This window comes from Eptatretus burgeri, chromosome 1, assembly GCF_056783735.1.
Source record: "Eptatretus burgeri isolate ZD-2024b chromosome 1, Ebu_testis_v1, whole genome shotgun sequence".
NCBI lineage: Eukaryota > Metazoa > Chordata > Myxini > Myxiniformes > Myxinidae > Eptatretus > Eptatretus burgeri.
This window is the reverse complement of record NC_140961.1, coordinates 100050961-100076982: the sequence shown is the minus strand read 5'-3', so window position 1 is coordinate 100076982 and position 26022 is coordinate 100050961. Positions and strand designations below refer to the sequence as shown.

The 26022-nt window shown below is 35.7% G+C and overlaps 2 long non-coding RNA genes across 3 annotated transcripts in view; both read left to right on the top strand.

Annotated features, from left to right (window-relative positions):
* Nucleotides 1-4454, top strand: part of LOC147035052 (uncharacterized) — a 30792-nt gene extending 26338 nt beyond the window's left edge. Inside the window, exon 3 of the long non-coding RNA XR_015061199.1 lies at nt 3218-4454. This is a non-coding gene — a long non-coding RNA (uncharacterized LOC147035052). The remainder of the gene's footprint in view (nt 1-3217) is intronic.
* Nucleotides 4455-23279: 18825 nt separating this feature from the next.
* Nucleotides 23280-26022, top strand: part of LOC147035051 (uncharacterized) — a 164576-nt gene continuing 161833 nt past the window's right edge. The window contains exon 1 of one of the 2 annotated variants that reach the window (XR_015061197.1): nt 23280-23892. This is a non-coding gene — a long non-coding RNA (uncharacterized LOC147035051). The remainder of the gene's footprint in view (nt 23893-26022) is intronic. The other variant, XR_015061195.1, reaches the window with a different exon arrangement.

The following is a 26022-nucleotide window of genomic DNA, read 5'->3' as shown; positions in this document are numbered from 1 at the left end:
TAAATAACTAAACAAAAAAAAACAGAATCCAAATAATTCAATAATTCTGGCTGCTATCAGATTGAAAGTTATAAAATATATTCACCATGATTACAACATCATACTCGTGAAGTTTCACGTCGATCGATGAAGCAGTTCAAGAGAAATAATTTGTTGAAGATTTTCGTTCAATCCAATATGACTGCCAAACAATGTGACAGTGAAATGTGATAAAATGACAGTGAAAGGTGATTATTATTATTATTATTATTATTATTATTATTATTATTATTTTTAATTTTTGTGAATACCCTGATATCCTCAAGGTCTGTGGAACATGTGTGTGAAGTTTCCCCTTGATAAGTCAAACCATTCAGGAAATGATTTTTAAACGTTTATTCTTCAAAAAAAAAAATGGCTGCCACACCATGTGACCGATGATGTTAAAAATTACACCCTGCATTCCCTTAGGCTAATGGATCATGTGATTGAAGTTTCGCATCGATGTAGGAAGCCATTCCGGAGAAGGTTTGTGGAGGTTATTTTCAATCCAATATGGCTGCCAAACCATGTGACCGATGTTGTAAATTTAATTCCGTCAACAAATTATCCTGAGATGGCCCTCAAGTACTTTCATACGGATCGGATAAAGCATTCTCCATGTCGAATGTTGGCTGGCAAGTCACTTCACCGATGGCGTCATCATAAATAACACTTATTCCCAATGGAGAGTACTTGAAATGTGCGAACTTTAAATTTTCTCCAAGTAGCGGTTTCAGAGAAAAAGAGGTCCAAAGTTTTTCCTTTTTTTCCAAGATTGCTGCCACACACCACGTGACTTATGTCATCATAATTTTAATCTAGAAATTAGTCATGAGCAGTCGCTCCTATGGTGAAAATTAGTGTCAAGCGATTGCAGAGAAAATGAATTTAAAAGGGAATAAACCTGGAAAATGGCCGCCCTGGCGGAAGTATAATCATGAACAGAAGAATAACAAATGGTTACCCAGCCTGTAAGGCTTGGTATCCTAATTATTTTGTGATTTCCTCGAGATTTGTATTGATCCAGAATGAAACCTTGGGGTGTGCTTGATTTGGGAATCTATGCAAATGAGTTAACATAATTATTTCCTCTATTATTTGGTAACCATGTGAAGTGGGTACGAATGGGTTGTATGGTTACCATTGTTGTAGGAAACCATATCACCACCTTCTTTTTGTACCTTCTTCATTGTGAACTTGATCAGTGAACTTCATTCACAACGAGATAAACTGTGTTCTCCATAACCCACGTAGTCGACATAACCCATGTGGATATATCTGTCCACGATAGTATCAAATCGCAGTGGTGAGGGTGAGCAGTCTGTCGCAAAACGAAAACTGATCAAGTATGAAGTCAGGAACTGAATGGGACAAGATCGACTTGATAATCTTTCAATCATGAGCATCGAGAGTGAAGTAGTGAGAGCACTTGACTTCTAGACCGGGAGCCCAGGGCCCTGAGCTCAAACGAATGAGGTACTAATATCTGAGCGCAGGGGCATGAATGGAGTATCAAAAGACATATAGAAAGTTATTTCTGCCGGGTACCACCCTCTGCGTAAGGACCCTGGTGACCCTCCAAGGGGGTCCTTAAAATTGGCGAGATCAAACATTGGAAATATCAGTTGGTATCACTTCCATATGATGCATATGACCAACCTTACATGGCAGATTGGTCCGGGATTTCACATGCAGTGACACCATAGCTCCAAACAATTTCCTGACATCATCATCGACACCAGCGAAGATTGCCAAAATGGTGGAAATGCACAAACTCACAAAATACGCCAATTTGAGGGAGAATTATGAAGTTATTCCCATTTGTGCTGAGACATTCAGTCCTTGGGGGCCAAATGGGCTTATATTCATCAAGGATGATGGAAATCATGTCCGCATTGCTACTGCACAGCCCTGTTCCACAATGTTTATTTTGCAAGCCATTAGTATGGTGGTACAAAGAGAAAATGTGGTGAGCATAAAGGGAACAGTTCCAGGGTCAAAAAATCTTGAAGAAATTTTTAAACTCTAAATTTTATTTGAAACTAGATGATCCATGAACCCGTTGGGTTCCCGTTGTGACAGCGTCAGATAAAAATAATCATTTCAAAAATAAAAAGATAGCTCCAGCGAACTATACCACTGAGGTTGTTTGCATTGATCAAATACTCCAAAGAATACTTGACTGAATCAGGAATTGATTTTCTAATATTTTTTTCGTTGCCCGATTTGAACGAAATTTGATACTGCACACTGCAGCAGAATGGTGAGTAAGGTGGCATAAAATGTTTTGCACCATCCTGTACCGTTTTGGCTGTATTTCGGGAGCATACATACATACATACATACATACATATATACAAGATGAGAGTTTTAGTAATATATAAAGAGATGGATTGTAATTTGCCATGAATGAAAAGGTCATTCATTTTATTATTTTTGTGTTTTATTCCTGTTTTAATATGTGTGTATTTTACAAACTCTCACACTTACAGCAGCAAATTTTAATGCTTCCAATATTTAAAATAGATAAAGTTATACAAAGCAGTAAAAACGTTTTTAGCAAATACTCATATATTACATTACATATATATATATATATATATATATATATATATATATATATATATATATATATATATATATATATATATATATATATATACCGTGCGTAGTGGCGTGCGCCTGTAATCCGGCTACTCGGAGGCTTGGGTTGGAGGATCGCTTGAGGACGGGAGCTCTGCACTAGGCCACGCGATGAGAGGGTGTAGGGCAGCCCGGAATCATGGCGAAACCCAATCCTTATCCCTGTGTCGTAAGAGGCGACCAGGGTTGCGTCAGGAAGGGCATCCGGCGTAAAACCTGTGCCAGATCAGTATGCGGATCATAACGGATGATCTGCTGTGGCGACCTCTAACGGGAGCAGCCGAAAGACGAACAACAACAACAACAACAACATATATATGTATATATATATATATATATATATATATATATATATATATATATATATATATATATATATATTTTGTTACGGCTGTGGAAATTCGCAAACCACCATCCAGGTCCCGTAGGTGAGGTATGTCTTAAGTACATGTGTAGTTAGCCCCAAACCCATTGCTTAGAGGGAATTAATGTGATTCATTCAGGCTGCGACGCTTTGAGTCAGTCGTTTTTCTTTTTCTCTCTTTTGTTTCAGACAAAAACCAACGAGGACGCTCGGTGGGCTTTTCCCGCCTGTTTTTCGTGCCACTCTTCTCCGCGCTTGGTGTGAGGGAGGAGAAGCGGGGTGGGGCAGCTGGCGCCCGATTGGTGGATGCGCGGTGTGACGCGGCCAGGGAGGAGGAACGCCCCTCTTCGAGACCTTTCTCGAAGCGCCTCGAAGGGGTGGGGGTGGAGCAAAGAACGGGGCGGAGCAACAGGGCGGAGCTCCGGGATATAAAAAGTCGGACACGGGAGGAGAGGTTTTGTGGTTGCTCTTGCCCTCTTCCTGTTTTCCGGCTCGCTCGTCCTCTTCTCTTGCTGGTGGTCGCTGGCCTGGTCTGCTGTGGTGCGGTTCCAAGACCCCGCTGGCGGGAAGGAGCGTCCGCCATTCCCCTCTCCCGACCTCGGGCATCCATGTTTCCCCCCCCCTTCTCTCCGCGCTGGGATAGCGCCGAAAACTCCGTCCGTGGCATCGAGCGGCCAACACGTGCCGGCGCGAGGCACGCCGGAGAGGCCTCGTCTACCACGCTCGGGCACGGAGTCGCGGCCAGGCAGGACCACGTCGACGGACGTCGGAGAGAGGACTCGACGGCCCAAAAGGGAAGTCACCTTTTTCTTTTCGGGGTTTTTGTACGGATCTTGTGGCGCCGTGTCTTGTAAAGTAAAACTGTATAAGTGTTGCCATGTGTTCGCGTATTCGGTCGTAGCTCTGCATTGTTGTTTTTGTTTTAAATTGATATATGTGCGTTCTGACTGTTTGACTGTATATGTGTGCTCTCCGTGTGTCGTGTAAATAGAGTGCATTATGTTGAATTGTTCCCCGTTTCGCTGCGTCCTTTCCTTCATTTGAATCTCCATCTTGCTTCATGTAAAGGGTTCATAGTGGGCTTAATACGCCCGATAATTGGAACTGTCGAGGCGACGATAACACCGCTCGGTTATCCCGATAGCACGGAACGGACCGCTTAAGCGGTTCGTGTCCGGAGTCGGCCTGCGGCGAGGTACGATCGCCCGGTCTACCATCTGCATGGGTACTTAGGTAGGTCGAGTTTGGCGAACAACCCTATCCTACGTGGGTGGCCGATTGGCACGATCGTGGTGAGGTCGAAAGGCCCACCCGTGACTGGCTCTGGCGATAGTTCCCGGAGGGTCACGACAGAATTGTCTGTCCGGTGGGCGAGGCGGCCGCCATTCGAGTCGAGTGGCCGATCGCACGCCGGCGGGTGCGAATTCGCAACAATACATATATATATATATATATATATATATATATATATATATATATATATATATATATATATATATATATATATATATATATATTTGCAATATATAATATATACTGAGTTGTAATATATATAAATATAGCTGAGTTTGTGTCTGTAGATGAATGTGTGGGTCTGAACAAGGAACATTTTCATTACAACAAAAATACTCATGATTAATATTTGAAGTCCTTAATTAAAAGAAAATGTCCCATTAATTATCACTGTTTTGTGTGTCCTGTATGCTGTTGAGATGTCCAGTAGTGTGTTCAATTACATAGCAGCTAGCTATCGCTTGCCAAGCCAGCCGTTCCTTATCAGCGGTGTCTGAAGGACTGCTTGCTTGAGTGCTTAAGCCACTTGGCAAGCACTTCACAAGAAACTTGGTAACTGCACACACCCCAGATTAAAGACATGGCGATGAGGTTAAACATCAGTAGGGTAAGAATACTGGTTCTGGCTCACTTTTCCCCATGTAAATGAATGGGGGATTTTCAGCCATGAAATTTTTCTTTTTTTTCCCCCAAAAAAATAAATCCCCTTTTTAGCCCAAGGTATATTTATTTGTCTCCCCTTTTAACCTGGAGCCTGGTGTTGGCTTAGTGGTTAGGGTGGCGGCTTGGGATCCCAGGGTCCTGAGTTCAAGCCCCGTTGGCTGCAGAATTAACACCAGGGGGTTGACTCAGCCTGCCATCCTTCCGAGGTCGGCGAAATGAGTGCCAGTGTACTGGTCCCAGTGTATGCCCCGGTTAGAATAGGTGTACCATATCCCTGTGTGTCGTAAGAGGCGACCAGGGTTGGCGTCAGGAAGGGCATCCGGCCATAAAACATTGCCTCAAGAAAAAGCCAAACCCCTGCACAGCAGGGAAAAATGGCTGTAAAAACGGTCATTTTTTTATTTCCCCTTTTAACCTAGGGGCTCTCTATTCAAATAGCCCATACAACAAGATAAAGATTTGTTAAAGGTGATTCTAAAGAAATATCTGAAACGCCTAAGCCCCGGGACACTCTTTATCAAATAACCCATACAACAAGATAAAGATTTGTTGAAGGTGATTCTAAAGAAATATCTGAAACGTCTAAGCCTCGGGGCACTCTTTATCAAATAATCCATACAACAAGATAAAGATTTGTTGAAGGTGATTCTAAAGAAATATCTGAAACGTCTAAGCCCCGGGACACTCTTTATCAAATAATCCATACAACAAGATAAAGATTTGTTAAAGGTGATTCTAAAGAAATATCTGAAACGTCTAAGCCTCGGGGCACTCTTTATCAAATAACCAATGCATATTGTTTAGCTCACTCATTGAACCTATAAACATTTGTTCATTCTCAAATTCCTTCAATAGTTTAATTTTCTTTGCACAATAATCCCCATCTAAAATATTGAAAAACAAAACATTTGAATCTTTATATTTTTTAAGATACCCCTTTTGTGCCATTACGAAATGATAAGCTTCTCTTAATGATCTCATCTGACCACCTCCTGAGCCACAGGTTATTTCTCTTAAGCCCCGCCCACTTTTCATAAGCCCCACCCACTTTTATTTAAGCCCCGCCCACTTTTCTTTAAGCCCCGCCCACTTTCCTCTAAGCTCCGCCCACTTTTCTGTGGATTTTTATAAGCCCCGCCCACTTTTGCTAGGCCCCGCCCACTTTTCATGGGGTGTTTTTTTCTAAGCCACGCCCGCTTTTCCTAAGCCCCGCCTACTTTTGCTAAGCCCCACCTACTCTTACATCATTTCCAGTTCATCTCTGACTCACAAAGAAATCACAAGAAAATTCCAGCATGTTATGGTTTTGAAAAAATTGCCCAAAGAAGGCCTGCGTGAGCTTGCCCAGGGAATTTCCACAGGAAACCACACCCAACAGTCTTTCCCTATAAAAGCCTCATGCCCAGGCTCCATTTTAAACATTTGTTTTTGCTGGCAATGGTGTGCTGTGTTCTTGCCTGGAACTCTCAGACTTGTATGGAACTAAAGCTTCAAGTTGATGAACTGGATTCAAACCTCTTATCCATTGAGGTAAGATTTTATTTTCCTATTTTTAGTTCCTTTTAAACATCGACTCGTTTAATAATTAAATAACTTAATTAATACATTATTATTTTCTCTCACAGGAAATTGTGTCTGAAATACGAAATGAAAATACTGCTTTTGCTACAACTTGGGGGGAAATTGTTGGCTTGGTTGAAGACCTTATGAGCGACCAAGACCTACAGAACGAGTTCGTCCTTGATGACCCAACCAAAGAGTTATACCTTGGAGACCAGCAAAATCCTGAAAAAGAGTTTTACAGCAATAGTACTAATTGTGAGTTCTCAAGACAATACCCACTGAACAAGTTATACCTTGATGAGCCAGAATACAAGTTTTACCTTGGAGACTCACAAATTTTGAAAAAATCAGTAAATGAGTTCTGCCTTGATGGTTTAAATAACTACCTTGGAGACTCAGGAAAAGGGTTCTGCCAAGATGGTTCTAAATATGGGGCCTACCTTGGAGACTCACAAATTTTGAAAAAATCAGTAAATGAGTTCTGCCTTGATGGTTTAAATAACTACCTTGGAGACTCAGGAAAAGGGTTCTGCCAAGATGGTTCTAAATATGGGTCCTACCTTGGAGACTCACAAATTTTTAAAAAATCAGTAAATGAGTTATCCTGAAGAGACTTTGTAAGTTGGTTTTACTTTGAATACTTGAAATGTGGGTTCTGGATTGATAACTCACAATGTGATACATATCTTGGAAACTCAATGGGAATGTGGTTATACCTTGAAGACTTGGAAAGTTGGGTTTATGTTGGACACTTGAAACTTTTTTGGGGGCTTTTATTTATTTATTTATTTATTTATTATTATTATTATTATTTTATTTATTTATATTTTGGAGACTTTTGGAGTTGCTATCACTCTTTGGGATCTAAACCTATCGATGTAGTTCTTTGTCGGATGGTGCTTGATGGGAGCAAGATCAAGAAAGTTCTGGGAAGAAAGTGCAGTCTTACTCCCCCTTTTTACGTCATCAAACCTGAAAGCCTTAAAAGACAGAATTGGAAGAAGAGAAAAAAACAAAAAATATACATTGTTCGTTCTGGGAAGAAAGTGCAGGCTTACTCCCCCTTTCTACGTCATCAAACCTGAAAGCCTTAAAAGACAGAATTGGAAGAAGAAAAAAAACGTAAAAAAAAAAAAAATAGGTGGAAATCTCATTTTGAAAAAGACATTGTGTTGGGCGAGGATTGAGTTGGGGTTGAGATTTTGAATGTGAGGGTTGGGACACACACACACACACACACACACACACACACACACACACACACACACACACCAACAAACAAAGTTAAGCCTTGACTTCAGTTGAGGATTCTGTGTTTGGGGTTCACAGATCTAAGAACGTCCACCCCTTGACACACATTATATACTGTTATACACCTCAGACTTGGCCCTCGAGTGTCCACAATGGTGTATAGTAGGAGGGAGTGAAGCGCCAACCCATTGCTCCCATTGCACACACATTATATACTGTTATACACCTCGGACTTGGCCCTCGAGTGTCCACAACGGTGAATAGTAGGAGGGAGTGAAGCGCCAACCCATTGCTCCCATTGCACACACACACACACACACACACACACACACACACACACACACACACACACACCAACAAACAAAAGTTAAGCCTTGACTATTCAGTTGAGGATTCTGCGTTTGGGGTTCACAGATCTAAGAACGTCCACCCCTTGACACACATTATATACTGTTATACACCTCGGACTTGGCCCTCGAGTGTCCACAACGGTGTATAGTAGGAGGGAGTGAAGCGCCAACCCATTGCTCCCATTGCACACACACACACACACACACACACACACACACACACACACACACACACACACACACACACCAACAAACAAAAGTTAAGCCTTGATTATTCAGTTGAGGATTCTGCGTTTGGGGTTCACAGATCTAAGAACGTCCACCCCTTGACACACATTATATACTGTTATACACCTCGGACTTGGCCCTCTAGTGTCCACAAAGGTGTATAGTAGGAGGGAGTGAAGGGACAACCCATTGCTCCCATGGAAATTATCTGCTTAGTTTTGTCTTTTGTAATTCCTGTGAATAAAATGAACCTAAAATCTCTTCCCCTTCCAAATCATATATCTTATAAGTCCAAGGAACCGTATCTATTACATCAACAATTTTAAAAAGTTCTTTCGTCCATCGTTTAGTAAAACCCTTTTCAAAATGAGATTTCCACCTATATATTCTTACGATATCACCAACTTTGAACTTACGTTTTCTGACATTAATCTCTTTTTCATATTTTAATTTTGTAAATGTTTCTGATGGCTTCATATTTGTTGACGTGTGAATCGTGTCATTATACTTATCCACAATATCCTGAATAAAAGATGACCATTGTTGTGAACCGAGTTGTGTGAATTTTTTATATAGTCTCTCTTTTAAGGTACGATTAAAACGTTCAACAACAACTGCCTTCCCTTCATTAAAGGTACTGTATAATGTAATACTGTTATTTTTTAGAAAATTCATAAATGTCTTGTTATAAAACTCCCTACCCTCATCAGTCCACAATTTTTTAGGTTTTCTCTTACTTTTATTAAATATCTGTTGGAAGGCTAACATAAGAGTATTACCTGTTTTGTTTTTAAATGGTACAACCCACGCATATCTACTCCTCAAATCAATAACGGTTAAAGCATACTTGTAACCCTTATCATTATTGAGTTCAATCAAATCAGCAGACCAGATATAATCTACTTCCTTGGAATAAACTTTCCTTCTCTGAAACTTTGTGAATATTGGTTTATGTAATTCATCAGCTAATTGCTCTTCAGTCTTAATAACATCATTAGAGCCTATAAGTTTTTTGAATTTCCAAGACCAAGTTTCAATTTAGCACTGATCATCTTCTTCACAATGAACCGATCAACTTTTTCTCTCAAGGTTGGATTTTGTATCAGAGACAAATTATACAACATTTCTCTATCGGCTTCATGCTTTTCTTCCAACGTTGTGGTATTCCCAAAATCAATATCGTGTCTCATGCACACTTCATCAACTCTATTGATAGGCTTACTCCAGGATTTAGGATTGTCTGCCTCATCTAATCTTTTATCCAAGTTTGTGCCTGGGCCACAGAAAGAATACCCTGGAAGATGTAATTCCCCTGGTATTCCAGTAGTTGTAAATTTACTTCCTGATAAAAACTTTTGTATATCTCCTCCTAGTTTGTGTTGGGAGATAAATTGATTTTTTGAACCACACACCGAACATATACCTTTTTGTATAACCCTGTTATTTTTACTTTTAATATATGAAATATTTTTAGTATTAGTTTTCTTTTTACATTTGAGACAATAACTCATTTATTTATGAGAAAAATTCCTGCAGAGTGCAAAAACCTTTTTAGTTTCCAACATGCACATTTGAATCTTAATTTTTAAAACATAAAGAATCCTGAGAAATGCCTTCACTCTCTCCCCCATTTATTTAAGAAAAAAAAAAAATGAAAAACTTGAATTAAAATACATGTCTTCTCGATGTCAATAGTCTTGTCGAAAGTATTGTAAATAGACTTATCAATTCTTTGTTTTCCTCCTCGGTGGGTTGAGTTATTTTCTGTAATACCCCTAATCTTTTTTTAATCTCACTGGTTTCCATATTTTGATATTTATTTTGTCTCGCTCTTTCCTCCCTCTCCTCCTTCTCTCTCTTCTCTTTTTCCTCCTTCTCTTTCTTCTCCCTCTCCTCCCTCTCCTTCTCTTTCTTCTCCCTCTCCTCCCTCTCTCTCTTCTCTCTTTCCTCCCTCTCTCTCTTCTCCCTCTCCTCCTTCTCTCTCTTCTCTTTTTCCTCCTTCTCTTTCTTCTCCCTCTTCTCCTTTTCCTCCTCTTCCCTCTCTTCTTCAACTCCTTCCTCATCCCTTACTATCCTTGAATCGCTTACACCCCACAGAATATTATACATATATTCATCAGGATTTCTTGTTATTCCTGTATCCAAAATAATTTTTTTTACAACAGGAAACCAATAAAGTTTCTTTTGAATTTCTAAAAGAGCCTTACCTTTTCTTGACTTTATAATTTTTTCATTATTTAACATTCTAATTAAATCTAAAGTTGTCGGTTTATCAACATCAGCATAATGCCAATCCTTTATTGAAAATACCTCATTCTTATGTTGTAGAACATATTTATTAAAATACCGAATACCCTTTTCTTGAAGGTATGCTTGGACACAGAAATGATAATTTTCTTGAAGCCTTCTTGCTGTCATTTATGTATTAGAAATATATGTTAGAATAATATTATGGCACGAAACACCTCCCCATCTTCCCATAGTTAAATCATTTTGTATTTCCTTACTTATTATATATAATCCTGTTTTTTCTGTTTTCATGAGATAAACAAGGGCAAAACCATTATTATATTTACCCTTATTAAATTCTTTTATTTGTTGTTTACTAATTGTGGCCCCACAAAACTCATTCTCGATACCAAGTGGATAATATTCTTCCTTACGAGACTGATTTAATTGTTCCAGGTCTTCGAGGTTAATTTTAAATGACCAATTATACCCTAAATCATTCATATCATACCCCCATTGTTCTATTCTCATACAAACGATACGCCCTTCTTTATAAAAATTAATTTTAATTCGAACTGTGAATTCTGTATGACCTGGAGATAATATCAACACTTCTGTATCTTTGGAATACACGGCTGTTTTATTTAAGGATATATATTGTGATAAATCGCTTAATCTCACCAAGTCATTCGCGTCAGTCGGGCTTGGATAATTTTTTAATTTATAAGCATTTTTCATGTTAATATTTTTGGTTATATTATATTTATGTCATTCAGCCTGTGCCTTTGTGTAATAATTTGATAAATCAATATCCAGTTCTTGAGATACACCAAAGATAGAACCATCTTTACCAACATAAGTCATTTATATTAGATTAAAAATAATATCATAAATTTTTTTATTTTTGTTGAGTTGAAATAACACATATAGGCATAATTGGCCACAACACTTGGAATTTAATTCTTGGACTTGAAATGTTTGATAAACACCATTCTGTAAGAATTTTATGACTTCAACAGGTGGTGGAAGACCAAAACTATCAAAATAATATTTGTCTTGACTATTAAAAATACAAACCCAATGAGAACCGTTCCCATTATTATCTTCTAAGTTCATAATAATATTCTTTGTATGTTTCGGCACATTTGTTAATTCATCTCTCATACAAATAACCACATTATGAATTTTTAATTTCTTACAATATTTGACAAGTTGTAAATTTGATGTTGTATTCTTTCCAAATTCTTTCAACCACTCATCAATGCTCATTTATTTATTAGAAAGATATAATCCATTACCTCTTTTCGTTAATTTTACACCTGCTTGTGCTATAGAAGAAAGCATATCTCCAACTCACAATCTCGCTTTATCAGGCAGACCTTCAAGTTTTTCAGCAAAATCTACAATTACACCACTTCCACTAATTTGTTTCTCCAACTCTTTGTTATGTCTTTCCAATTCTTTTTGAGCCTGGAGTTGAGCCTTCCTTTCGTTGGCAGTTTTCACCGCTGTTGAAATACCACCCGTCAATGCTCCAACCGCACTTAAACCAGCAAATAAAGGAATTAGAAATGGGAGAAATCCTACACTCGTCTCTCTTATTGAATATTTTTTCAACATTGGTTTTGTCATTTTAATTTTAAGTGAGCCAGTGTCATTCAAGATTTTAACCTGTTCTCTTGTGAGAAAAACATCAATTCTTACTGCTCCTTTTCTCTGAATTGTATTAACGTTAATCGTACAAGGCTTTTGATTTTGAACACAAGATGATAGTTTATGAAGATTGATTTGATTAACATATACCCCAGTTGGTACTTTGCCACTCATTTATTTAACAAAAAATTATGTGAGACTAATCATCACACCATTATCTGTATTAATCTGCAATTCTGTTTCTTCCAAAAGCAAACAATATGTATCAACTTCTTCACTCTCTCCTCTTTCAATGTATAGGGAAGTACCCACTCGATTAGACTTTATAGTTTCCTTTTGAGCACTCAGGTCAAACGCATAGATTGTATACAAACTTTTAAATGCTGTCATATCCAAAATAGGTTCTTTATTTCCATTACTTTCACACACCTTTTGGTAAGACTTGTATGCTTCAGCAAAATCATTTTTTTCCCAATTAATTTCCAATCTATCTCGTGGGTAAAATGTTCCATCTAGAGAAACGCGAAGTTGTTTCACCTTAGCATTATCACTCAATGCATTATTCTTATCAGTCGCAGTATCACCATCTGGCTTTTTAAAAATGATCCACAGATATCGTGGCTTTCCTTCCAGAACACCCAAATTCCACGTGTAAGTAGTTTGATTGAGTTTAACGTGTTGACATCTTCTTTTGAGGTATGATACACTGAGTGGTTTCTTTGAGTTAAGTCTTCGATTCAACATCTCTTCTGTTTTAAGATTAGGAGTATATTCACTGATATACCAACTCATCTCCTCAATTACAAATTTATTCTGTTCACCAAAAGCACTACCAACACCAAAAAGCAATCGATTTTCATTATCATTCCTCTGTAGTTGAAATCTAATTTTAAGACCATACAGAACTTTATCATGATCACAAAATCCAAATATACCTTTAAGAGGAACTGCCACAGTAAAACTATTTTCTGCTTTTGTATCATCATGATACATTCCTTTCCTTTGAGTATATCCAGGGTCTGTGTTTGTTCCCGTTGACATATCAGGATTAAAACCTTCGGCAGACCCCTTTCCCATTCTATCACTGAATGTATAGAGTGTAAATTTTATCATTTCAGATACAGCAGAGACATGATCAACCGCTTCAACTTCTTGTGTCCCAATATACAAACGCACACTATCAAACATTTTCCAGAAGAATTCATTTACAAGTGTAGCGTTTGTGTTATTCCCAGCTTTAGTGAATTTAAATTTACACAACAAGAAACTTTCGGAGAGATTCAAATAGGTTTGTTGATTATTTATTTCAAAACTTTTTGTACCATTCGTATTCCAGTCTGTTCCAGTTATTGCATTTACCTTGAAGTAATCTTCTTTTTTAGTGGAGTTTGAGACAATAATAGTATCATCCAAATCATAGATACTATCAATTGCTTCCATACTTGTATTTATTTAGGAAAAAAGATGTTAAAACTTTTGAAACCCTGATCCAAGTATTTGAATTATTTTCTGTCGTTCTTGGGGGGACAACTGAGTTTTGCCTTTCTTAATTTCTTTTATTGCTTGTAATTTATGAGATTCCTTCTGAGCATCTTTTATACTCTTTACAGCACCTGCTACATTTCCCACAGCAGAAGCAGTTGAACCAATTAGATCTTTATGTTTAAGAATAGTTGAACCAATACCCATGAGAGTATCAATTATCCCATCTCCTCTAAATTGATGTCCAACACCCCTTTGTCTCTTAGGTTTATAGTATCCTCTACCAAGATACATACCTTCACCCTTGTAGTACGGGGAAAGGAACATCCCATCCCCTGTAATTATTTTATATTTTCCCAACTCGTGTTTCCTCACAATAACCATCGTATTTATTTATTGGAAAACTTCACATAGGTGAATTCTGATGGATATAACTTCTCCATTAAAAGAAATCACACGATTATCTTGGTCGGTTATCCTAAAATTTACTCTGTGTATGGTTTTTCCTGACACAGGTAGATAAACCAAATTTTTGGGTTCCATATTGAATTTATAACCAATTGGGGTTGAGTATGCGCTGAATGAAAATATTGTATTTGTTTTTTTCCCATCATTATGAGCACCATCAATCAAATCACAGTGAATTAACACCGAATTTATTCCTGAGGATATTTGAATGACATTATCACTGTAAAACGTCCCATTAGTTTCAATCTTTTTTGAGGAGAAACCCAATAACTCTCTAAATGAATTATCAATTGTGAAATCAACCTTGTAGTTATTTTTAACTTTAATCGTTGATTTTGAAGTATGTTTTTGAATGTTTATAACAATATTTTTTGGTTCATCGCCCTGTTCTTTCATAAGACGAGCAATTTCGGAAGATATTTGAGAAATCTCATATGCTCCGGGTGAGACTGTTATCGTTTTGTATCCACTTCCCGGATTATAACTAAACTTGTCATTTTTCTCGGTTATATTAAATAAGGTATTATAAGTTTCCATGGACAATAAAGATGCCTCATATTCTTTTGTTGTGTCAAGTTGTAGTGGGTATGGGAATGAAGATGTGTGGTCGCTTGTTGTGAAATTGAAACTAAGGATTGTGCTTCTCATCTTATTTAATATGAGATAAAATGTCTTTATATTGATATTTATTCATTATTTTCATGTTCATCAACTGGTCTAAAATGGCTGATGCTTCATTAAAACAATTGTTATTTCCAGCCTTCTTACTGCCTAACAACAATAACAGTCTATTAACTAATTGCGATGGGTCATTTGGAAGAAAACTAACACCTGAACCAAGGATACTTAAAGCCTGAATAATGTGTTTCTCCTTCTCATTCTTCCTACTTTTACCAGAAAGAATAACCTTATAATTTAGAGTGTTCAGCAGATCAATATATACTCTATCATCATTATTTTCCATATCCAATGGTTTATCAATATACTTTGATTCATCCCTCACAGTTGAACCTTGTCTTCCATCTTTTGTGAGAAGAAACATTAATCTCGGAGTTAGTTTAACAGGGGGTTGAGCAGAACCCAAGAACCTTAATTCATCATTAAATATTAATACCTTTTCTTGAACAAGATGAAATATTGCTGATTGTTCTGTTGGAATGAGTCCTGCTTTGGTTTTTGAATCCGCTGAATATTCATTGTTTTGAAGAGCATTCACAATATAATCAGGGGGTCGATTAATCTCTTCCAGTTGTTGAAATAATTCTTCATCATGATATTCTAATTCTCCAATATGCTCTAATTCTTCCTCCGTCATTTGGCTGAAATCTTTTAACATTTGAAGTTTTTTAGGAGTATATTCTACTGTGGGAACTGTGGAAACATCTTTCATTTTTTCTTGGGAAGTTTTTAAAAGTGGTTTAAAAAATTTCTCTTGTTTTCTTTCAAATGCTTCTTCGCCCATTAGTTTCTGTCTGCGTTTCTTCTTTATGTCTTCCTGCTGTTTTACAACTTTTGAAACCAACTCTTGATGTTCCCTAAATCTTCTTGCTCTTTCTTTCGCATCCATTTATTTATTGAAAAATATCATTTAATATCTCATCTTGTTTCACAACAATATATTTATATTTTTCAGTCGTGTGTTTCATGTAATCCCCAAATTCCTTTTTACTAAATAATGTAGAACAATTGTCTCTCCAAAAATTGTTTATATCTATTGAATTTAACTTGAATAAAATAAAAGTATTAGCATTGTTTCTGATGGAACGACGAGGAAGCTGAAAGTACGATTGACTAAGATAAATACAATTACAAGAAGAATGTCTCCCTCTTGTGTAGTAGCTGTCCATTACCGTTTGGTTTCTCTCATTAACACAATCATCAAAGATAACGAGGTTCTTTTTGGATTTATCCAAATCTTGGGGAGACGGTATATCATCCGTATTATCACTCAGAATACAAGTTATCTGTTTTGATTTCTTTTTACATCTCTGTGTATCACAAAATAGTTGTATTATATCTTCAATGTTAAAATCATTTAGGTTTTTTTGAAGTTTAAATAAACCGATTATATCTTCTTTTTGAAGACCAGCATTAAAACCTCGTGAGAGTAGTTGATACTCTGGTTGAAAACTCGACTTTGTGAAAATTATTAAATTATCATAATCTAAAAAGTTGGGAGTGAGGAGCATCTTTAAAAGTAAGCAGGTTTTTCCACATCCACTTGAACCAACTATGAGGCATCTTAATGAATTTGGGAGATTTTTATGGTTGTCAAATTTTATCTTATTTTCCCAAATGGGTAAAAAATCATTCATTTATATATTTGGAAAACAGGTTATTTAATTTATTATTGGCTTTTTTCGAAATTCTATATTTTATCCTAAGTTCAGGTTTAATTTCAAGATAATCCATTATTTTATTTATGCAATATCTTGTGTTGATATTTCCCTGAAAATCACATCCATGAATAATATATAACAACAATCCTTTGAACATTTCTCTAATACGTTCAGTTTCTTCCCTTGTAAAGAAAGGTGTGTTCTCACCCTCGTACTTTACATTCATTTCTCTAATCAATCTTGTAAAGTAATTCATTTTTGGTGTAAATCTAAAAGAATTATTTTCCTTTTTATATTTTTGATTATCATTAATTAGAAGATAATCACAGAATATACATTGTTTATAGGCTTTTGACTCTGTGTTTAATCCCTGTCTTTCACACGCAGGACAATTCTCAAATTTGTCATATGGAGAATCATGGAATTCAAGAGGCTCAAAATCGAGTAAACTATTCATATTTATAAAGTAAAACTTTACTTAAACTGAAATTCATCTTCGATATCATCTTCGATACTTTCAGAATCATCTATACTTTCATAACTATCATTTGAACACAAACTCTCGGTGTCATAACTATCGTTTGAATGCAAACTCTCGGTATCATAATCACTCTCATAATCTTCAAAATCTTCAGTTGAATATTGGCTCATTTAATTAGTAGAAAAAACATTACCATCGATATCGATATACATTTTTCATTAACAGATTCAACTGCTACATTTTTTATATTAAAGGTAATTTTAAAATGATCCTTAACTACAATTGAACGAAATGTCATTTCACCTGATATATTAACATCCTTTATTTCATCAGGATTTATATCTTTCGGGTTGTTGAAAAAAATACAAATTTCTCCTTGCATATTACAGATGGTCTTATCTTTTCTTTCTAAAGCTTCATCCATAAGGTTTTTATTTTTTGATACCTTTTCTTGTTTCATTGCTTTTTCTAGTTTTGAATATATTGCCAGAAGGAGAGGAGAAACTTTTGTTAGAGATACCTTAATTGATGTTCTTCCAGGTATACTAAAAGCCCTTCCACTGAAGTAAATTGAAGAACTCATCATATCCACCATAATTGTTTTTATCCAATAGTTGTTATATTTATCTTTGTTCAATTTTACATCCTTGACATATTTCTCAGCATCTTTAACAAATGAAGAGATTGATTGAAACTTGTCTTTTGTGTCTTGAAACATTGTATTTATTAAGTGAAAAAGTTGGAGGATAAAATGGTTTTAAGCACAGATTCACCTGTAAAATAAACGAAATTTTCATCAAGAAAATTTTAGTTTAAGCACAGATTCACCTGTAAAATAAACGAAATTTTCATCAAGAAAATTTTAGTTTAAGCACAGATTCACCTGTAAAATAAACGAAATTTTCACCAAGAAAATTTTAGTTTAAGCACAGATTCACCTGTAAAATAAACGAAATTTTCATCAAGAAAATTTTAGTTTAAGCACAGATTCACCTGTAAAATAAACGAAATTTTCATCAAGAAAATTTTAGTTTAAGCAAAGTTTTATTATATAAATATGGTGAATACAACATACTGCGATGTTTGTAATCACGAATATAAACATTATAGAAAACACCTCCGAACCAACAAACACACATTTAATCTATTTCACAAAATATCCCTTCTTGAGTTGGAAAGAAAACATTGTGATACCTGCTCAAAGGATGTTTTGAAGAGTAGTTATAATAGGCATCTTCAATCACAAAAACACAAGAAAAATGAGTTTAAAGTAAAGGGAGACTATTATATTGAAAACACTGATGGGGCATTTAAAGGGCATATAAAAATAAGGATTTTTCAATTTGGAGAACCCGGTCCATCATCAATAGTTGAATCAATTGAAATAGTGAAACCTGATGTTGAAAAATTTATTAAAAAGACATTAAAAGAAATGAAAACTTTAAAGTTTTATATGGGAGTGAAAATGAATATGAAAAGACAAGATGAAGAACAAACTCCTTATATGAGGACAGATCTTCATTTTATAACATCATTCCAAGATTTTTTGAATAGTGGGGTTTATGAAGAACTATCAAGACAAGAGGAGGATGTTGATAATACAGTGGTAGGAAGTGGATTCAATATTAAAAAAATCATCTTTTTAGATATACACATTCTAAAATCAAACCCTCTTAAAGCTTCTTCTTATATTGAATTACCAAAAGAAATAAAACGAAAGAAGGCAGTTGTTAATATTAAGAATAATGATAATAAATGTTTTCTCTGGTCTGTTCTTGCTCACTTACATCCACCAAAATGTAATTCAGAAAGAGTAAAACAATATATGAAATATGAGAATACCTTGGACATTAAAGATTTTAATTTCCCAATGTCACTAACAGATATTCCCAAATTTGAGAAAAAGAATAATCTTTCTATTAATGTATATGGATTAACGGATACAAACAAAGTTCAAATATTAAAAATTTCAAACAACTATAAAAATGAAGAAACACACATTGATCTTTTATATTTTAGTGTTGGAAAGAATTCACATTACACATACATCAATAATTTATCAAGATTAATCTCTTCTCAGGTATTCAGAACAGCAAACAAAATATATCCTTGTAAGCGATGTCTTAATTCATTTCATACAAAAGAACGATTAGAACAACATTCAAAATATTGTAGTAATCATAAATCAGCTGTAATTACAATGCCTAAACCTGGTGAAAAGATTTCTTTTGAAGATTATAATAAATCTATCATGCACCCATTTGTGATATACGCTGATTTTGAATGTATCCTTAAAAAGATAAATACTGCTTCTCCTAATCCAAAAGAACCATATACAAATAAATATCAAAAACATATTCCTTGTGGTTTCTGTTATTATATCAAATCATCTGTTGGAGAAAAGTATAATAAACTTGAACAGTATAGTGGAAAAAATGCTTCACAAGAGTTTGTAAAACGATTAGAAAAGGATTGTATAAGACTAACTAAATTAATGAAAGAAACAAATGAACCGATGAAATTAACCATAGAAGAAAAATTAGAATTTAGAAAGAACAATATCTGTCATATTTGTGAGGAGGAAATTGAGGAGTCTAAAGTTAGGGATCATTGTCATCTTACTGGTAAATATAGAGGTCCCGCTCATTCCTGTTGTAATCTTAATTATAAATTACCTTCTTTTATTCCAGTCTTTCTTCACAACAGCGCCAACTATGATACACATCTATTTATAAATGAACTTTCAAAAACACCAGGGAATATTTCTGCCATAACAAACACAAGTCAAAAGTATATTTCATTTACAAAAATGATATTCACAAAACCTATAACTCGTATAAGGTTTCTTGATTCTTACAAGTTTATGGGAACACCACTAGCCAACCTCGCATCAAATCTAAGCTCCACGGGCTCTTTTCCAAATCTTATTTCATTCTTTCCAAAAGAGGAAATTCTAACTAAAGAGGAAATTCAGATTAAAGAGAGAATTCAAAGTAAAGAGGAAATTCTAATTAATGAGGAAATGAATGAAGAAATTCTTACTGAAGATGAAATTCTAATTATACAGAAAATTCGAACAAAGAATTAAATTCTAACTAAAGAGGAAATTCTGATTATAGATGAAATTCTGATTAAAGAGGGAATTCTAACTAGAGAGGAAATTGAAACAAGGAATGAAATTCAAAGTAAAGAGAAAATTCTTACAAGTAAGGGAATTTATCCTTATGATTATATGGATTCATTTATGAGATTTAAAGAAACACAACTTCCTTCAAAAGAAAGTTTCTATAATAACCTTTATGAAGAAGAGATAAGTGATAAGGAATATAAACACGCACAAGAAATTTGGAAAATATTTAAGATAAAGAACCTTGGAGAATATCATGATTTGTATCTAAAAACAGATGTTTTATTGTTAGCTGATGTGTTTGAAGCTTTTAGATCACTCTGTCATAATAAAAATTGTTATGGATTAGATCCTGCCCACTATTTCACAGCTCCTGGTTTAGCTTGGAGTGCAATGTTGAAAATGACAAAACAAGATATAGATTTAGTCAGTGATGTAGATATGCTTTTGATGATTGAGAAGTCTAAGAGAGGTGGAATATCACAAGTATGTTCAAAAAGATATGCTAAAGCAAATAATAAATATCTTCCAAATTATGAGAGTGAAAAAGATAGTAATTATTTGATGTACTTTGATGCTAATAATTTGTATGGATGGGCAATGTCTCAATCCCTGCCTTATGGTAAATTAGAGTGGGTGGAAGAAAAGGATTATGAAAAGGCTTTGATGAATATTGTTATTTCTTCTCAAGAGAAATTGAATGACAAAGAAGAAGGTTATTATTTTGAAGTTGATTTGAAGTACCCGAGTGATCTTCATAATAAGCATAAAGACCATCCTTTTGCATGTGAGAAAGAAACCCCAAAGAAAGAATGGTTCAGTGATTATCATAAAAGTTTTAATATTAAAGGCAAATCAACAGAAAAGTTATTAACAACATTCTATGATAAAGAGGGATATGTTTTGCATCAAAGGAACTTGAGACAATATTTATCTGCTGGGTTGAGAGTAGCTAAAATTCATAGAGTTTTAAAATTTAAACAAAGTCCTTGGATGAAAAAGTATATTCAATTCAGATATGAGAACAAATACAAAAGTAAAATTTGAAGGGGAATTCTATAAATTGATGAATAATGCTGTCTTTGGAAAGACAATGGAGAATGTTAGAAACAGGCAAAACATTAGATTTGCAACATATTGGAAAGAAGCTTCTAGATTGATAAATAAACCAAGTTTTGAGAGAGAAGAGGTTTTTTCAGAGAACGTTTCTGCTATTCATATGAAAAAGGAAAGTATTGTCATGGATAAACCAATTTATATTGAAACAGCAGTTCTTGATTTATCAAAGATATTGATGTATGATTATTTGTATAATGATTTAAAGAAAGAGTATGGTGAAAATGCTTCATTGTTGTATATGGACACTGATAGTTTTATTCTAGATATAAAAACTGACGATGTTTATAAAGATATGAAGAAAAACATTGGAGTATATGATACAAGTAATTTTAGTAAGAAGAGTGAGTTATTTTCAAAAAAGAATGAAAAGGTTATTGGCAAGTTTAAGGATGAGTTGGGTGGAAAAGTAATGAGTGAGTTTATTGGATTGAGAGCAAAGGCATATGCTTATAAGTATGGTGATCAGATTGATAAAAGGTTAAAGGGAATAAAGAAATATGTAATAAAGAAATCAATAACTTTTAGAAATTATTATAATTGTTTGAATTAGAAAGAAGAATATAGGAAAATGAATACAATAAGAAGTTATAAACATAAGATATATAGTGAAGAAGTAAATAAAAAGGCATTAGGAGCCTTTGATGATAAGAGATTTATTTTAGATAATGGAATAGATTGTGTTCCATATGGATATTGTATGATAGAGTGTATAAAATAGATTGTGTTCCATATGGGTATTGTATGATAGAGTGAATAGAATAGATTGTGTTCCATATGGACACAAGTTTTAACGATGGGAAGATGGGTTAGGGTTTTTAAGGGCAACCGCCGCGTTTTTCACAATATATAAATGGTCGAACCAAGTATTAGTCAAACTAAAGAGTGGAGAAAATCTCAGTCTTGGTATATAAATGGAAAACATAATGAATGTGAAAAATATCAAATAAGTCTTATTGAAAAAATATCTAAAACAAAGGTAAATAAAACAAATATGCGAATCAATTTAAAAACCAATAAGTTAGAGGATGTAAAGAAAATAATAAATATGTTTGAATGGACTGAAAAATTTGATGGTTATCAATTGAACAATGGAAAAATAATTTACTACAATATCAAAATGATATGCAACTCAGGAGGTGGCCAGATGAGATCATTAAGAGAAGTTTATCATTTCGTAATGGCACAAAAGGGGTATCTTAAAAAATATAAAGATTCAAATGTTTTGTTTTTCAATATTTTAGATGGGGATTATTGTGCAAAGAAAATTAAACTATTGAAGGAATTTGAGAATGAGCAAATGTTTATAGGTTCAATGAGTGAGCTAAACAATATGCATTGGTTATTTGATAAAGAGTGCCCCGAGGCTTAGACGTTTCAGATATTTCTTTAGAATCACCTTTAACAAATCTTTATCTTGTTGTATGGGTTATTTGAATAGAGAGTGCCCCGAGGCTTAGACGTTTCAGATATTTCTTTAGAATCACCTTTAACAAATCTTTATCTTGTTGTATAGGTTATTTGATAAAGAGTGTCCCGGGGCTTAGACGTTTCAGATATTTCTTTAGAATCACCTTTAACAAATCTTTATCTTGTTGTATGGGTTATTTGAATAGAGAGTGCCCCGAGGCTTCGACGTTTCAGATATTTCTTTAGAATCACCTTTAACAAATCTTTATCTTGTTGTATGGGCTATTTGAATAGAGAGCCCCTAGGTTAAAAGGGGAAATAAAAAAATGACTGTTTTTACAGCCATTTTTCCCTGCTGTGCAGGGGTTTGGCTTTTTCTTGAGGCAATGTTTTATGGCCGGATGCCGTTCCTGACGCCAACCCTGGTCGCCTCTTACGACACACAGGGTTATGGTACACCTATTCTAACCGGGGCATACACCGGGACCAGTACACTGGCACTCATTTCGCCGACCTCGGAAGGATGGCAGGCTGAGTCAACCCCCTGGTGTTAATTCTGCAGCCAACGGGGCTTGAACTCAGGACCCTGGGATCCCAAGCCGCCACCCTAACCACTAAGCCAACACCAGGCTCCAGGTTAAAAGGGGAGACAAATAAATATACCTTGGGCTAAAAAGGGGATTTATTTTTTGGGGGGAAAAAAAAGAAAAATTTCATGGCTGAAAATCCCCCATTCATTTACATGGGGAAAAGTGAGCCAGAACCAGTATTCTTACCCTACTAACATCTATAGCGTCATTATTTCAGCCATATCGATGAATTCGTCCCCCAAGGGATGGGGTAGGAGGAGGCAGTGGGATGGGTTGGGTGGGAAGAGGGACCCAATGTTACCTGGCAACACCGGGTACCCTTGCTCGTAGTTTATAGAAGTTAATCATGCGTCTCATTTTCCATCAGAGACACCAGATATTAGACTGTATTTCATTGCATGACTCATGTCTGTAAGAGAAAGTGGTGTCAAACAATTAAATGTACCATACTTTTGATGGAGCATTTTTGCTGTTGAAACAGTTCCTGGGTAAAAGCTATGCTGAGTGTTTTGTCATTGCGTTCCCAGCAGTTGCCTACCCTTCAGAAAAGACACCGTGAGAGCTTTATCACCCACTAACATCGAGTGCTGGAAGATGGAAATGAGATGAGTTGATTCTCAGGTTAAATACTAAGTTTAGAGATGGGTTAATTCTTTCACATTTATGATGCTTATGGCGCATTTCATTATGACTTGTAAGAAGGCTTCTACCAGGTGGCGTTATACGATACACATTTAAAAATTGGGGTCCTCCTCTCCATCCTGAACCCTTGGGACTATTCATTTTTCTTACCTCCTCAAACCTTCCCAAGTACATCCTGGATACAACCAGCAGGTTTCAACTTATTCTGTCCAGTAGTTCAGGAGTGCATATAAGGTCAAACAAACGTACAAACTATGATATTTTGTATAATAATTCTCCCACTTCTGTGATGTTCATGGTCTTAATGCAGCAAATTGGGGTATTTTAATATGACTTGTAATACCCCTGACATGGGGAGCGGTGCTATATGATATACTGTACATTTCTGAAGCAAATCTGTATCCTGACCCCTTCCCCTCTCTCTCACCCTGAACTTGCTTTGAATTTTTTTTTATAAATTGAAATGAATTTTTCTTTTCCTAAACCTTTTGCTTAGCCCAAGTACAACCACCAGTTTTTATCTCATTCCGTCAAGCAGTTTAGTAATGCATATCAGTCAAACAAAGAAAAATACAAACACACAAACACATTTCTTAAATGATATATGGTTTGATTATGAAAAAAACATGTTTTGCTTGTATATTCATATATAAGAAAGTGATTATTTGATTATAATGTTTCATTGAATCAAGCAAAAATATTCACCAGTTTGGTTTTTCATCAAAACTTTTGTTTGACACCTTATAGACCATGGGTCATGTAACCTATGATTTTTTTCCAGATATTTTGACCTAAAATTTGGTAATTGAAGTCAGACCGAATACAATTGGCAGTTGTCACTCTTAGATTGTTTCAAGCCTCCAAATAGTCCATTACTGTCCTTCAAAGATGGAACAAAAAACCCCATTACTGCTCATTTTGGCCAACCTGCGAGTCGCAACACATCATTATGGGGTTGGCTCTTCATGCCCTTTCAGGGCAAATCAGGCTTTCCATTAAAATTCTGGCTGCACAGCTGCTGTTACCCTGATGCAACGAATGGATACAAATCGCTTTTTTGTAACAATTAGTTAAAATCAGAGAGAGGGAGATTCTTGCCCACCAGCCATTCGCATACGACATCACTTCTTTGTAAAAATGGGTCACACCAAGAAGAAGAAGAAGAAGAAGAAGAAGACCGTTTTTACAGCCATTTTTCCCTGCTGTGCAGGGTTTAGGCTTTTTCTTGAGGCAATGTTTTTTTATGGCTGGATGCCCTTCCTGACGCCAACCCTGGTCGCCTCTTATGACACACAGGGATATGGTACACCTATTCTAACCGGGGCATACACCGGGACCAGTACACTGGTACTCACTTCGCCGACCTCAGATGGATGACAGGCTGAGTCAACCTCCTGGTGTTAATTCAGCAGCCAACGGGGCTTGAACTCAGGATCCTGGGATCCCAAGCCGCCACCCTAACCACTAAGCCAACACCAGGCTTAAAAATGGGTCACACCGATAGAAAAATATAACTTAAAGAATTCCTTCACCAGGACGATTGTTTCACATTTTTGCAACGTTGAATGGTTTTGATAGGGCATCATCAGGTATATTTATCCCTTATCTGGCCACTTACCTTCCCTACTTGCCGGTCAAGAGATGAAATAATTTTGAACAGGTGATGTAGACAAGTGATTCCTGCAGCACGAAAAGCCAAACGAGCAGCACAAAACTGGCAGAAGTGAGGAAGCATCAAAATGTAATGGTATTCACAACAGGCATTATAGTTGAGCAGGTGTCATGCTACAGTTGAAGACTTAAGGATCATTAAAAAAACTGGAGCTTATGCCAGCAAGGTTTCACTCCTCAGTTGGTAGCAGGCTCTATTCTCAGCTGTCTAGTTCTGAAATTAGATTCCCTGGCCTGTCCTATTTGAGTAATATTGCCTTCTGGTGCAGTAAATTTATATTTCAGCCAAAATTCTTCAGAATAATAAAAAAAGAAAGAGCATGATGCAAAATATCTGTATATTATAGCCATTGAGGTTTGATGTAATGAAAGAGTCACCACAATCACTGCTTCCCAATCGAAGTAGATACCGATGGAAAAAGGGTAATTGACCGATGC